The following is a 14,912-nucleotide window of genomic DNA, read 5'->3' as shown; positions in this document are numbered from 1 at the left end:
CTATTAAAATTTCCACTTTATAAATGAAGAAGCTGGGGGACATGCATTAATTAACCTGGTCAAGGCCTCAAAGTAGAGAAGCAGGATTCATATCCAGTTCATTTCGCTCTAGCGTATTGTGTTGTTACTTATTACATATACCAACTCTACAAAAAAGTTGATTGTAGAGCTAATTGCTAAATATTCTTTGATAAAGGGTACATAGGTGATACCTCAAGTGTTTTCCTGTAGAAAATGAAAATGATATCTAGTATTTATTTGCATGCTTAGGTACTATTCTAGTGCTTTACATGAATTATCTCACATAATTTTCACAACCTTATGAGACAGATACTATGAAGTGAGATGTAAAGAGATTAAGTCCTTGAAAGCCAGAGTTTGAACCCAAGAAATGTGATTGTAAAGCCTAAACTATTTAAACACTGATGTTTTATTTGGCTGTGGGTCTCACTCTAAAAGAATGTACATTCCCAGAGAAAAGAGTTGACTCAAACCTGGGGCCAGAACAAACTGTCAGGAAAACTAGGCCAGAAAAACAGGCCTTCTCCTGAGCTCTGAACCACGTGGTGTGGCTCAGGGCTGTCAGTGGACACAACTCTTTCCTACTACCCAGAACAGACAGAGGAGGAAGTTAAGAGGGGAATGCAGTTCAGAAGCCTGACATAAAAAGCCTAACATAGAAAACTTACATCTCATTGGATTCTGGTTGTTTCTGCTCTTTTCTCCCCCTAATTATCTTTCCCTTACTATAATTCTATAGCAGTCAGCACACAAACATTATGTCCAAAAATTTTTTTCTTTACCTCAGCATGGAGTAGTTCCAAGTATGAACATTTAGCAGAGGCGAATCAGCTTCACAACTCTTTATTTAACTTGGTACATATTTAAAACTAAGTTATTTCTTTTAGGTTCTGCACATCCTAGCCATTTCTATTCCCTAGCTCCTTCTCTAGTCTAGCCAATTTCTTGCTAGGATGGGAGGACTGACAATTAACAATGGGTGTAGTTAGCAATGAGCTCCAACCATTTGGGCCAGGTTGATTAAAGGGCCGGCTCTGTAAAAAGTAGTTATGCATGCACATGTACGTATATACACCCCCAACAAAAGCTGACAAGTTTCACTTTAAATTCCTGACTACAAATTTCAGATGGGTCTTGAATTCTGCCCAAAAAGCTATTATATTTCCCTTATCATTTCCTCTCCTACCCTCTGAAATAACTATTTCAAATATTTCTCTCTTTACTCTTTCAATACTCCTTCCTCATCCCCACCTCATTTGCAGCTTATGAATCTTATTGTATTATATGCCACATGCTTATACTGTCCAATCTGCCAACATACCATAAACTTTTTCTTTTCTCTTTAATAATGTATTATCTAAAGCCAAAACCTCTATTTGTACACTTGGTCATAACTTCTCTTTCCTATTCTTAAAAGCAGCCGAAGACAAAACACATTAACTTCAAAGGAACAAGAATTAAACATTAAATGTAAATGGATCATATGTATCAATTTAAAGATACAAATTTCCAGGAAGGGGAAATCCTTTCTGAATAAGGTAACAGTGTAATCAGCTTGTCTTGAGGAAAAGCAGTTGTGTGATTGAATTGTGAGCTATATTAGCTGTTCATTTCCATAGTACAATATTTTTATGTGACAGTGTGGCCAACAGATAAACTATCATCATTATTTGAACTTGTATTTTGCAGACATTTAACTCTATAATGGTACAATGGAGCATTGCTGCCAGTGATAAAATTTGAGCTTTCAAATGAAAATCAGAATTTTTGAAAATTGTGCCCATCTCCATAAGCATGATATCTTCTCAACACTAAAAAGTTTTTCACATGAGATTGGTGGTGATATTAATAATTGTGATTTTTTGCTGGCATGTAACAGTATATATTTACCTTTGGAAGACTTGCATAATGCAGTGCACCAATATTTTCCAAATGATCAATGCCTAATGTCACAAAAATATGCATTGGTAAAAAAGACTAATTTAAAATTTAAAAGACCAATGGATTTCACTGTAACAGAAAAAGAAAACTTCATTAATACAGTTTCAGATTCCAAACTGCAGCCAACTATTAAGAAATTACCACTTGTCAGTCCTAGCATATTACCAAAGAGAAATATCCACAATTGTCTGAAAAGACTATTAAAGATCTCATGCTTTTTTGAACTAAAAATCTATCACGGCAGATGGCAGTGAAAGAAGTGAGGCAGAAACCTCCTCCCCAAACCACAAATAACATGAAAATACAGCAAATATAAATAAACCTGAAAGAGCGACTAGAAAGAAGACTGCAACAGACAGCCTACAACTGGGGAAAAGAGAAGACCTTACAGTAAAGGGTAGGTAGGAAAGCTGCAATTCAGTGGTACCCAAGCCCTCCTCATTTGCAAACTCACTGGAAGGAGGATGAGAAACAGAGTGGGCAGGGAGTAGAAGCCCAGGACTGCTAAACAACTACCCCTGGAGAGCTGCTCTGGGAACACGAACCCACATTACATAGTGTTCTGAAGATTAGTGGGGTTGGAAAGCAAAGACAGGCAAAATACATGGAGACACTGAGATTCCAGCCACTTGTGAAGAACAGGTACCCACAACTAGATTCTCTGGGACAAAAGAAAGGTGGGCACTTTGAAAGACACCCCAGTAGTGAGTGGACTGCAAAAGGGGTAAGGATTACCCAGAGCTTACTGCTCAGGAGAAAGGACAGGTGGACTAAATTGTCCTGGCACACTCAGCTCAGCAGATTGGGAACTTTCAGGAGCTTCAGGTGCTCTATCCCCCTGGTAGGCGAAGCGTTGAGTCCCCCTAATGTGACATGCAGCCTGACGCTCCTTCCTCCCGGCTGGTACCAGTTTGCAAAACTGTTGCCCCCACCATAGCGCCAAGCCAGCCAGAGGGTGGTCCCACCTACAGCAGCTACAAGGGCGTAACACAGAGGCTCAATCATGCGTGCTCAGCCAACTGGCCCTGGCAATGAAGGCAGGCACTGCAGCTGGTGAGCAGGAAAGAGCTCTTTCTTCCCAGTAGCCACCAGCAACGCTCACCTGTGCACCTGCCATCGCTCCAGGTGCTGGACAGGTCCAGAGAGTAGAGCTTCCAGGCAAAAGAGGGCACCGCGACCTACACAAAGTTATTAGTCCATAGTAATCACTAGAAATATGAAATGGCAAAAGAATCTTGTACAAACCAAAATCCCTCAAACACTAGAAAGAGAGCTAAGTGCAACTGAAATCACCAATCTTCTTGATAAAGATTTCAAAATAAAAATCATAAACATGCTAATGGAACTGGAGAAAAATATTCAAGTTCTCAGGGAGGATTTCAAGAAAGAGATAGAAACTTTGAAAAATGCAGTATCTGAAATGAAACATACAACGGAGGGATTTAAAAGCAGATTAGATGAGGTGAAGGAGATAGTAAATGAAATAGAAATTAGAGAACAGGAATACAAAGAAGCTGAGGCACAAAAAGAAAAAAGGATCTCTAAAAATGAAAATACAAATGAAACAATATTCATATTATAGAGGTACCAGAAGAAGAAGAGAAAAAAAGGGGAAGAAAGTCTCTTAGAGGAAATAATTAACAAAAACTTCACCAATCTGGGAAATGAAATAGTCTCTCAGGAAATGGAAGTGCACAGATCTTGTGACCAAAGGATCCAAGGAAGACAACACCAAGACATATAATAATTAAAATGGCAAAGATCAAAGACAAGGACAGAACATTAAAAGCAGCCAGAGAGAGAGAAATGATCACATACAAAGGAAAACCCATCAGGCTATCATCAGACTTCTCAACAGAAACCTTAGAGGCCAGAAGGGAGTGGCATGATATATTTAATGCAATGAAACAGAAGGGCCTCGAACCAAGAATACTTTATCCAGCAAGACTATCATTGAAATTTGAAGTAGGGATTAAACAATTTCCAGATAAGCAACAGTTGAGGAAATTTACCTCCCAAAAACCGTTTCTATAGTATATTTTAAAGGGACTGCTCTAGATGGAAGTGCTCCCAGGGCTAAATAGCTGTCACCAGAGAAAATAAAACCACAGTAAAGGAACTAGACCAATAAAGAACTAAGCAAATGCAAAATTAAATCAACTTCTCCCGAAGTCAGTCAAGGGATATACGAAGAGTACAGAATGACACCTAATATATAAAGAGTGGCAGAAGAAGAAAAAGAAGGGAGGAAAGAAAACCCCTTTAGACTGTGTTTGAAATAGCGTAATAAGCGAGTTACATTAGAATGTTAGATAGTATAGAAGCTGCCCTTGAACCTTTGGTAACCACGAATCCAAAGCCTGCAATGGCAATACAAGTATCTATCGATAATCACTCTAAATGTAAATGGAATGAATGTACCAATCAAATGACACAAAGTTACAGAATGGATAAAAAAGCAAGACCTACCTATATGCTGCCTATAAGAGACTCACTTCAAACCCAAAGACATACACAGACTAAAAATAAAGGGATGGAAAAAGATATTTCATGCAAATAATAGGGAGAAAAAAGCAGTGGTTCCAGTACTTGTATCAGACAGAATAGACTTCAAAACAAAGAAAATAACAAAGAAGGACATTACATAATGATAAAGGGGTCAGTCCAACAAGAGGATATAACCATTATAAATACCTATGCACCCAACACAGGAGCACCTACATATGTGAAACAAATACTAACAGAATTAAAGGGGGAAATAGAATGCAATTCATTCATTTTAGGAGACTTCAACGCACTACTCCTCCCAATGGACAAATCAACCAGACAGAAAATAAGTAAGGAGACAGAGGCACTGAACAACATTAGAGCAGATGGACCTAACAGACATCTACAGAACACTCCACCCAAATGCAGCAGATACACATTCTTCTCGAGTGCATAGGGAACATTTTCAAGAATAGATCATACATTAGGCCACAAGAAGAGCCTCAGTGAATTCAGAAAGATTGAAATTGTACCAACCACCTTAACAAGATATAAAACTAGGAATAAATTATGCAAAGAAAACAAAAAAGCCCACAAACACAGAGGCTTAACAACATGCTCCTAAATAGTTAATGGATCAATGACAAAATAGAAACAGAGGTCAAGCAATATATGGAGACAAATAACAACAATAACTCAACACTGCAAAATCTATGGGTTGCAGCAAAGGCCATGCGAAGAGGGAAGTATATTGCAATACAGGGCTTTCAGGAAAGAAGAAGAATCCCATAGGATCAGTCTAAACTCACAGTTAATGAAACTAGGAAAAGAAGAACATATGAGGCCCAAAGTGAGTAGAAGGAGGGACATAATAAAGATCAGAGCAGAAATACATAAAATTGAGAAGAATAAAACAAGAGAAAGAATTAATGAAACCAGGAGCTGGTTCTTTGAGAAAATAAACAAATTAGATAAACCCCTAGCCAGACTTATCAAGAAAATAAAGAAAGTCTATACACATAAACAGAATCAGAAATGAGAAAGGAAAAATCACTACAGACACCACAGAAATATAAAGAATTCATTAGAGAATACTATGAAAAATTATATGCTAACAAATTGGATGACCTAGAAGAAATGGACAACTTTCTAGAAAAATACAACCTTCCAAGACTGACCCAGGAAGAAACAGAAAATCTGAAGAGACCAATTACCAGCAGTGAAATTGAGCTGGTAATCAAAAAACCACCTAAAAACAAAAGCCCTGGTCCAGATGGCTTCACCACTGAATTTTATCATTTAGAGAAGACCTAACACCCATCTTCCTTAAAGTTTTCCAAAAAGTAGAAGGTAGGGAATACTTCCTAACTCATTCTATGAGGCCAGCAACACTCTAATGCCAAAACCAGACAAAGACACCATAAAAAAAAACGTCAGACCAATGTCCCTGATGAACAAAGATGCAAATATCCTCAACAAAATATTAGAAACTAAATTTAAAAATACATCAAAAAGATCATCCATCATGATCAAGTGGTATATATTTCGGGGATGCAAGGATGGTAAATATGAGAAAATCCCATCAACATCAGACCAAATCAACAAACAGAAGGGCAAAAATCACATGATCATCTCCATAGATGCTGAAAAAGCATTCGACCAAATCAATATTCAGTCACGATAAAATCTCTCAACAAACTGAGTATAGAGGGCAAGTACCTCAACATAATAAAGGCCATATATGACAAACCCACATCCAATATCATACTTAACAGCAAGAAGCTGAAAGCTTTTCCTCTAAGATTGGGAACAAGACACTCTACATACTTTTATTCAACACAGTTCTGGATGTCCTAGTCACAGCAATCAGACAATACAAAGAAATAAAAGCCATCCAGGTTGGTAAGGAAGAAGTTAAACTGTCACTGTTTGCAGACGGCATGGTATTGAACATAAAAAACACTAAAGAATGCACCAACAAACTACTGGAATAACTGAACTCAGCAAAGTTGCAGGATACAAAATTAATATGCAGAAATTCGTGGCATTCCTATATACTAACAATGAACTAGCAGAAAGAAATATCAGGAAAACAATTCCATTCACAATTGCATCAAAAAGAATAAAACACCTAGGAATACACCTAACCAAGGAGGTGAAAGATCTATACCGTGAAAACTACAAGCCACTCATGAGAGAAATTAAAGAAGACATTAATAAATGGAAATACATCCCATGCTCCTGGATAGGAAGAATTAATATTGTCAAAATGGCCATCCTGCCTAAAGCAATCTACAGATTCAATGCAATCCCGATCAAAATACTGACAGCATTCTTCAACGAACTAGAATAAACTGTTCCAAAATTCACATGTAACCACAAAAGACCCCGAATAGCCAAAACAATCCTGAGAAGAAAGAATAAATCTGGAGGTTTATGCTCCCAAACTTCAAGCTCTATGACAAAGCCACGGTAATCCAGACAATTCGGTATTGGCACTACAACAGATCCATAGATCAATGGAACAGAATTAAAGAGCACACATATAAACCCAAGCATATATGGTTGATTAATATATGATAGAGGAGGCATGAATATACAATGGGGAAATGACAGCCTCTTCAACAACTGCTGTTGGCAAAACTGGACAGCTACATGTAAGGGAATAAAACTGGATTCCTGTCTAACTCCATACACAGAAGTAAACTCAAAATGGATCAAAGACATGAATGTAAGTCATGAAACCATAAAACTCTTAGAAGGAAACAGGCAAAAATCTCTTGCATATAAACACGAGCACCTTTTTCCTGAACACATCTCTTTGGGCAAAGGAAACAGAAGCAAAAATGAACAAATGAGAGTACATCAAACTAAAACGCTTCTGTACAGCAAAAGACACCATCAGAACAAAAAGGCACCCTACAGTAAGGGAGAATATATTCATAAATGACATATCCGATAAGGGGTTGACATCCAAAATATGTAAAGAGCTCCCATGCTTCAACACCCAAAAAGCAAACAACCTGATTAAAAAACGGGCAGAGGATCTGAAAAGACACTTCTCCAAAGAAGAAATTCAGATGGCCAACAGGCACATGAAAAGATGCTTCACATCACTAATCATCATGGAAATTCAAATTAAAACCACAATGAGATATCTCCTCACACCAGTTGGGATGGCCAACATCAAAAAAGACAAGGAACAAGAAATGCCCGTGAGGATGCGGAGAAAGGGGAACTGTCCTGCACAACTGGTAGGAATGTAAATTAGTTTAACCATTGTGGAAAGCAATATGGAGTTTCCTCAAAACACTAAAAATAGATACACCATTGGACCTAGGAATTCCACTCCTAGGAATTTACCCAAAGGAAAGAAGATTTCAGATTCAAAAAGACATATGCACCTCTATGTTTACTGAAGCCCTATTTGCAATACCCAAGACATGGAAGCAACCTAAGTGTCCATCAGTAGATGAATGGATAAAGATGTGGTACATATACACAATGGACTACTATTCGGCCATAAGAAACAAACCCTACCATTTGCAACAACATGGATGGAGCTAGAGGGTATTATGCTCAGTGAAATAAGCCAGGCAGAGAAACACAAGTACCAAATGATTTCCCTCATTTGTGGAGTGTAACAATGAAGCAAAACTGAAGGAACAAAACAGCAGCAGACTCACAGACTCCAAAAAGGGAACAGTGGTTACCAAAGGGGAGGTTGGGTGGGGAGGGAGGGGAAAGAGGATTGAGGAGTATTATCATTGGCATACATGGTGTGTGGGGTCATGGGGAAATCAGTGCAGCACAGAGAAAACAAGTAGTGACTCTGTGGCATCTTACTAGGCTGATGGACAGTGACTGCAATGGGGTGTGGGGGGGACTTGTTAATATGGGTGAATGTAGTAAGCACAATGTTTTCATGTGAAACCTTCATAAGAGTATATATCAATTATACCTTAATAAAAAATATGATTACTTTCATGTACCTACACCCATATATGCTGGCGCAGTTACCTTAAGAGAAATTGCTTGGTTTTAAGTACATAATTAAAAATGTGTTTTATTTACCAGATTTCCCTGCAACATGTATGTAACACAAGTACTAGAAGAAGAGGAGAGAGAGGAACAGAAAAAATAATGTGAAGAAATAATGGCTGGAAACTTCTCAAATTTATAGAAAAACAATAACCTACACATACAGAAAGCTCAACGAACTCCAAGTACCATAAAAAAGAGATGCACAGACTTAAACAGTAAAAACGGTCAATAACAGGAGAAAAACCTTTAATGCTTGCTGCTTAAAATGGAATTCCAAGAAGATCAATAGCTGACTCATCAAGAAACAATGGAAACCAGAAAGCAGTGGGATAACCCAAAGTGTTCAAAGAGAAAAACTATCAACAAATAACCCTATATGCAGGAAAACTATCTTTCAATATGAAGGTGTAATAAATACATTTCTAGATAAACAAAAATTGAGAAAATCTGTTGCCAGTAAGCCTGTCTTAAAAGAAGTACAAAAGGCAGTATTTACACTAAAAGCAAGTCAGCCCAGATGTAATCTGAATCCACACAAAAAAGAGCACCAATAAAATCAATTTAAATGAAAAGGTCAGCAAACAAAATAAAATGTTATAAATAAGAAAACATTCACTTAAGGCAAAAAAAAAGCAATAAAGGAGAAATAGAGAAACAAAAGACATAAAACAAAAGTAAAATAGCAAGCATGAATCAAACTACATCAATAATAACATAAAATGTAAATGGTGTAAGCAACCCAGTCAAAAGACAGAAAGAAAGACAGGAGAGGAGAGGAGAGGAGAGGGGAGGGGAGGGGAGGGGAAGGGAGGAGTGAAGAGAAGAGGAGAGGAGAGGAATGGGAGGGAGAAAGATGATCTAACTATATATTGTCTATAGAGACATTAGTTTCAGAGATACGAACAGCTTGAAAAAAGGATAGAGAAAGGTATCACATAAACAGCAAAACACAAGAAGCTATTGGCTACATTAACATCAGACAAAATAGTTTAAAACAACAACAAAAACACTTATCAAAGATGAAGGGGGACATTTTATAATGATAAAAGGATTGATTCATCAGTAAAGTTTAATAATTACAAATACGTATGTACCTAATAATAAAATACCTGAGGCAAAAACTGACATAAAGGAAAGTAAAAATAGACATTTCAAAAATAATAGCTTCAATATCTGCTTTCAGTAATGGTAGAATAACTAGACAGAAGATCAACAAGGAAATACAAGACTTTAACAAACTTATAAACCAACTAGATCTAATAGACATCTAGAGTATGACATCCAACAGAATATATGCTCTTTTCAATGCATGGAACACTCTTCTTGATAGACCACATTCCAGAGCCTTAACCTTAATATATTTAAAGGGATATAAATAATATAAACTATTTTCTCCAACTACAGTGGAATGAAATTGTAAATCAACAGGAGGAAAAAAATTGGGAAACTCACAAATATGTGGACATTAAACAACACACCTAAATAATCAATTGGTCAAAAAAGAAATAAAAGGGAAATAGAAAATAATTTAAGATGAATGATAGTGAAGATATAAAATATCAACATTTCTAGAATGCAGCTAAAGCAGTGCTTATGGGGAAATTAATAGCTATAAATGTCTACATTATGAAAGAAAAAAATCTCAAATAATAACCTTCCACCTTAAGACACTGGGATAAAGGGGGCAAGCTAAACCTCTACCAAGCAGAACAGATAGTATAAAGGTTAAAATAGAAATAAATGAAATAGAGAATAGAAAAAACAGTAGGAAAAAAAATCAATAAAGCCCAAAGCTGGTTCTTTGTGAAGAACAACATGACTGATAAATCCTCAGGCACACTGACCAAGATAAAAAGACAGAAGACTTGGTAATTCAAGTCAGTACTCTCATGCTGCTTATGTCAACACCCTTTTCCGACAGACATAATTTTCAACCTCACACAAAAAGTAGAAACCTGGTGTGAAAACCCTCAAATTACTGCTCACAACTTACCCGACTCCCCAAACTTACCTAAAACTAGACCATCCATAGCTCTTACCCAGGTTAAATTCTCTACCCTTAATTTGGAGAGAATCTTGATCCTTCTCTGCCTTCTCCGTTGCTTGTTTAATCACTTGCTCTTTCCTATCTCCTCAACCTCTTCTCTACTTACTTATTTCTCTCAGCATATCAACTTTGTCCCTTATGAAAAGTCTGCCCACAAACCTGGGTGGTCTCCCTGTATTATTCTTTCTTGCTTTCCTGTTGCAGTGAAACCTCTTGAAAGTGTAATCCACAAAGTTTCTTGTTCTCCAATGTCACTATGAGCTATCAGATTAAACATGCATCATCTTTCATCTAGGCTACTGCAGATTGACTAGCCACGAACTTATCATCTATACTTGAGATTTTTAATTTGAATGCACAGGTGGGCTGCAAGGTTTCACAAATTCGAAAGTTTACATACATGAGCACTTTTTTCAGGAGTCATTTTCATAAAATTTAAATAGTGCTAGGATGCCAAAATGTTACCTATTTTTCTTATGGAAAACAGAGCGACTTTAAGAATGCAAAAACGATCATGTCATTGGCTTGTCTTTCAGTATTTCTCCATCACCTTGAAAATAAACCCCAAACCCCTCCATGATGTGGATCTTACCTCTTTAGCACAGTATTTCATCACTACCTACCTCCTCTCCATCCCTATTTCAGTCCTCTCCCCTACACTACTACCATCTAGTTACAGTGAATTATTTGGATACCTAGAATTCATAACTCTCATTTGCTTTAGGGCCTTTTAGCATGTTTCTCCTCCTCTACATGAAATCACCCATTCAAACCTATTCTCTAAACTGAGATTACATAAGTGAGGTAGAGCAGGGACATGGGACATGTATCATGATTAATTTTTCCTGCCTATGATGAGAAATGCCAATATAATGGTTAGTATAGTAAGAACAGGAGGGACTCCATCTTAAGGCTAAGATTCTATTTTAAAAACCAGGGAGTTAGGAGGTAAGATTCTTAACATATTTTATCATGATTCGTCAACAAAAGACCCCATCCTAATGCAACGTAAGCAGTTCTCAGTGATGTGTTTTCACTGCTTGAGGGTAACCATTATCTTGCAGAAGAACACGATTAATAAATTCATTGTGTTAAGTTTATCTGACAGAATATTCAGAGGGCTGATGATGGTTGGTGATGTAATGTCTCTCACTGGAGACAAACATCATGACGCCACACATCAGCCTATGCTCCCCTGGCCCTATTCTTGAAATCCTTAAAGACCCAAACCCTAAAACTTAAGTGCACCTCCTCTCTGAGATCACCTGCACAACCGCCTGAGTGTGCACTGTCTTAAACTTTCTTGCTGCAGAAGCCTGCTGCACTTCTCTGAACTCTTTTCATTTTAAAGACAAGAACTTGCTGACCTCCTCTGGAGGTAAATGTCTTTGTCACTTTGCTTTTTCATTCAATTTTCTAGCCTTAAACCCAAGTCTTCTCTCTATTCTGCTGCAAACAAGTAGGAAAGGGCTACTGAAATCTCTGATTTGGGCTTGCAAGTTTCTGTCACCTGGGTGACTCTGACAGAACTGTGGCTTCATGATCATGCTCTTCGTAGCCTGCCTGAAAAATCGTTCTTTGATTTGGGAAGTTCTCATAACAAAATCTCACTCCATCCAGTGCTCCGTGGCTCCCTCAAATTCTGGAGTGGTAGGGGCTTACTTAGTTCCCACACTGTGCAGATCAAGTGGACACTAGATGCCAGGTGACCTTGGCTTTAGGAATTGCCAAGCAGTATTTAGCAGTTCAGTGAACTTCCCTTTTCTCCCTCTGCTCTTTCCTGTGCTCTACTGTCTGCACAGCTGCTAACATCCACTAATCCTCTTGCTTTATGAACTCCTTCCTTACCTACACTCATCCTCAGACTTCCCTAGTCTGGGTGAGGTTTCACCTAGTGCACAGGGAAAGGCCTCCCCAGACACAGCTGCCTGGCAACATAAAGGGATGAATTTCCTGTTCTCCATCAGGATTAAGTATCCTTTTTATTTGCATTTATGGCATCCTGTGTATACTTATATAGTAACTTTTATCATACATTATTATAATTATTAACTTACCTTTCTTCCCTGAAAGATGACAAGTTCTTATAGAGTTAAGGACAGTATTTTCCATCTCCATGTTACTAGTGTATGGCATTCATGTATTTCCCAGATAAATCATACCTTATTCCCTTGTCAACCCACTGCAAACACTGTAAATACAATATTTTTACTACTCTATGAAACTAGTTAAGATGAATATGCTCTTCCCATTACCAGATTTAATGATCTCTTCATTCCTTATCAAATTTAAACTTTCCAGTCCTTCCTTGTAAGTAACATTTGACACAGTTATCATGTCCTCTTTCTTGAAATCCTGTCCTCATTTAGCCTCCTGGATACTGTTCTCACTTGGTTCTCCAGAACACTCTCATTACCCTGACCTTTTAAATGTTGGGAGTGCCTCTGGGCTTATTCCTCAAACTCTTTATTGATATTCACTATCTAGATGACTTCCCAGTACCATGATTTCAAATGTATTTGCTGATAACTCCCAAATTTATATGTGGTGCATTCACTTTATGAAATTTCACTGAGCTAAACAGTTATGATCCATACACTCTCTCATTTGAGTGTTATACTTCAATAAATGGTTAAAAAAAGAGAAAAGAAAAACAACTATTGGCATGAGCTCTTAACAGAAGTCTTATAACATATCCCAAAGCAAGCCTTTTCTGTAGTCTTTCATTTCTGACACCATGGAAACCGACTCTTCTAGTAGTGCTCAGGCCAAAACCCTCAGACTCAACCTTCATTCCTCCTTTTCTCTTAATTCTACATTTAATCCATCTACAAATCTTGTTAGCTCTACTTTCAAAATATATGCCCAAAATGAATACTTTCCACATCTCATATGATGTCTCAACTAAAATAACATAATTGGTGTCCCTGTTCTATCCTTGCCACATAGCAGTCAGAGTGACTCTTTTAAAATATAGGTCACATTGTTTCCTTTTGCTTCCCAGCTCATTAATTCAAATTTAAAGTCCTCTGGATGGTCTCGGTCCAGCCATCTCTATGACCTCATCTACCATCCTCTCTGTTTCATTCCACTCCAATCACCATGGCCTCTTTGCAGTTCCTTAAACGCACCAAAGATGATTCTACCGCAAAGCCTCTGCACTTGCTGTGCTTCTCTCCAGTCCCGTGGTTTAGTTTTAATTTCTTTGGATCTCTGCTCCAGTGTCATCATCATCAAAGAGGCTTTTCCTTGTGAGCTTTTAAAAATAGCAACACCATCCTCTCCTTATCTCTATCCCCCTTACAATGCCTTAACTTTTTTCACAGCAGATATTTGATTACTGTCTTTCTCCCCAACCAGAATTTAAGCTTCATCAGAGCAGGGACTTTATCTGTTCTGCTCACCAGAACTCCCAGTATCTATAATATCTGACATTAGGCAAGTGCTGAAGAGTATTACTGAATTAGTGTAGAATTTAACACTGCCTCTCTTCATTGTTTTTGACATGTTTTCCTTCTCTCTTCACTAGCCTTTTCTGGTTCTCCCATTTCTCATTGTCAGAGATGATAACTTCTTTGCTCTTTGACTACTAAAGTATAGGCTATAATCAGTATAAAGGTTTCACAAAGGTATAGTCAGGCAAGGATGACTCTAAACTTCAAAATAAGTCTCAGTATACGATGAAAAGTCTAGCTCTCTGCAGAGTAACTTACAATGGGCTTATTGTTGATGAAAGTACGGTTTTCCTCTCTCTCAAATAGGGATCGCACATCCAGGCATGACTGGAATGCAAATTACCTAAGGGATTGTAGTTTATCTAAAGCAATATTGTGAAACGGACCATAGGGACTTTTAAAAAGATGGGGCAGATATGGAAATATTCTAAGATAGAAATCGACAACAGTTAACATTTATTGAGAGTTCTTTGTGTACAAGCACTTGGTATGCGTATGCACCTTACATGCATTATCTCAATGAATTTCACAACGACTTATACATAGGAAATGGATACTATTATGACCCCATTTTACAGATGAGGACATAGCTTTAAAGACAAAAGGTCCCAAAACCAGTCATTGGGACCTACCACCTCCAATACTGTGATGGGAAGCAATGTCTTCAGTACTTTTATTTTTACACTGTTCCGCTTCCAGATATAGCCTTCTGAAATCCTCTGCTAGTGTCGACCTTTTCCAGACACGCAAGGCAGAATATGAAATGTGACAAACAGCGAAAAAGTCAGCGACCGTCCTCCCCCATCTCTTTGCCCGGGAGGATGGAACTGTGCGGTGTGCTCCGTTCCAACTTGGCCGGTTCTCGGAAAGATGGGATTCTGGCCTCGGCAAAACATTTAACGCTCGCTTTTAGGCTA

At 37.8% G+C, this 14,912-nt stretch overlaps 1 protein-coding gene across 1 annotated transcript in view; it reads right to left on the bottom strand.

Annotated features, from left to right (window-relative positions):
• Nucleotides 1–14,912, bottom strand: part of LOC118913913 (neuroepithelial cell-transforming gene 1 protein-like) — a 56,940-nt gene that overhangs the window by 41,370 nt on the left and 658 nt on the right. The window lies entirely within an intron of this gene.

Source organism: Manis pentadactyla, chromosome 3 (assembly GCF_030020395.1).
Source record: "Manis pentadactyla isolate mManPen7 chromosome 3, mManPen7.hap1, whole genome shotgun sequence".
NCBI lineage: Eukaryota > Metazoa > Chordata > Mammalia > Pholidota > Manidae > Manis > Manis pentadactyla.
Note: the sequence above shows the minus strand (reverse complement) of the source record. Positions and strands in the feature narration are given on the sequence as shown.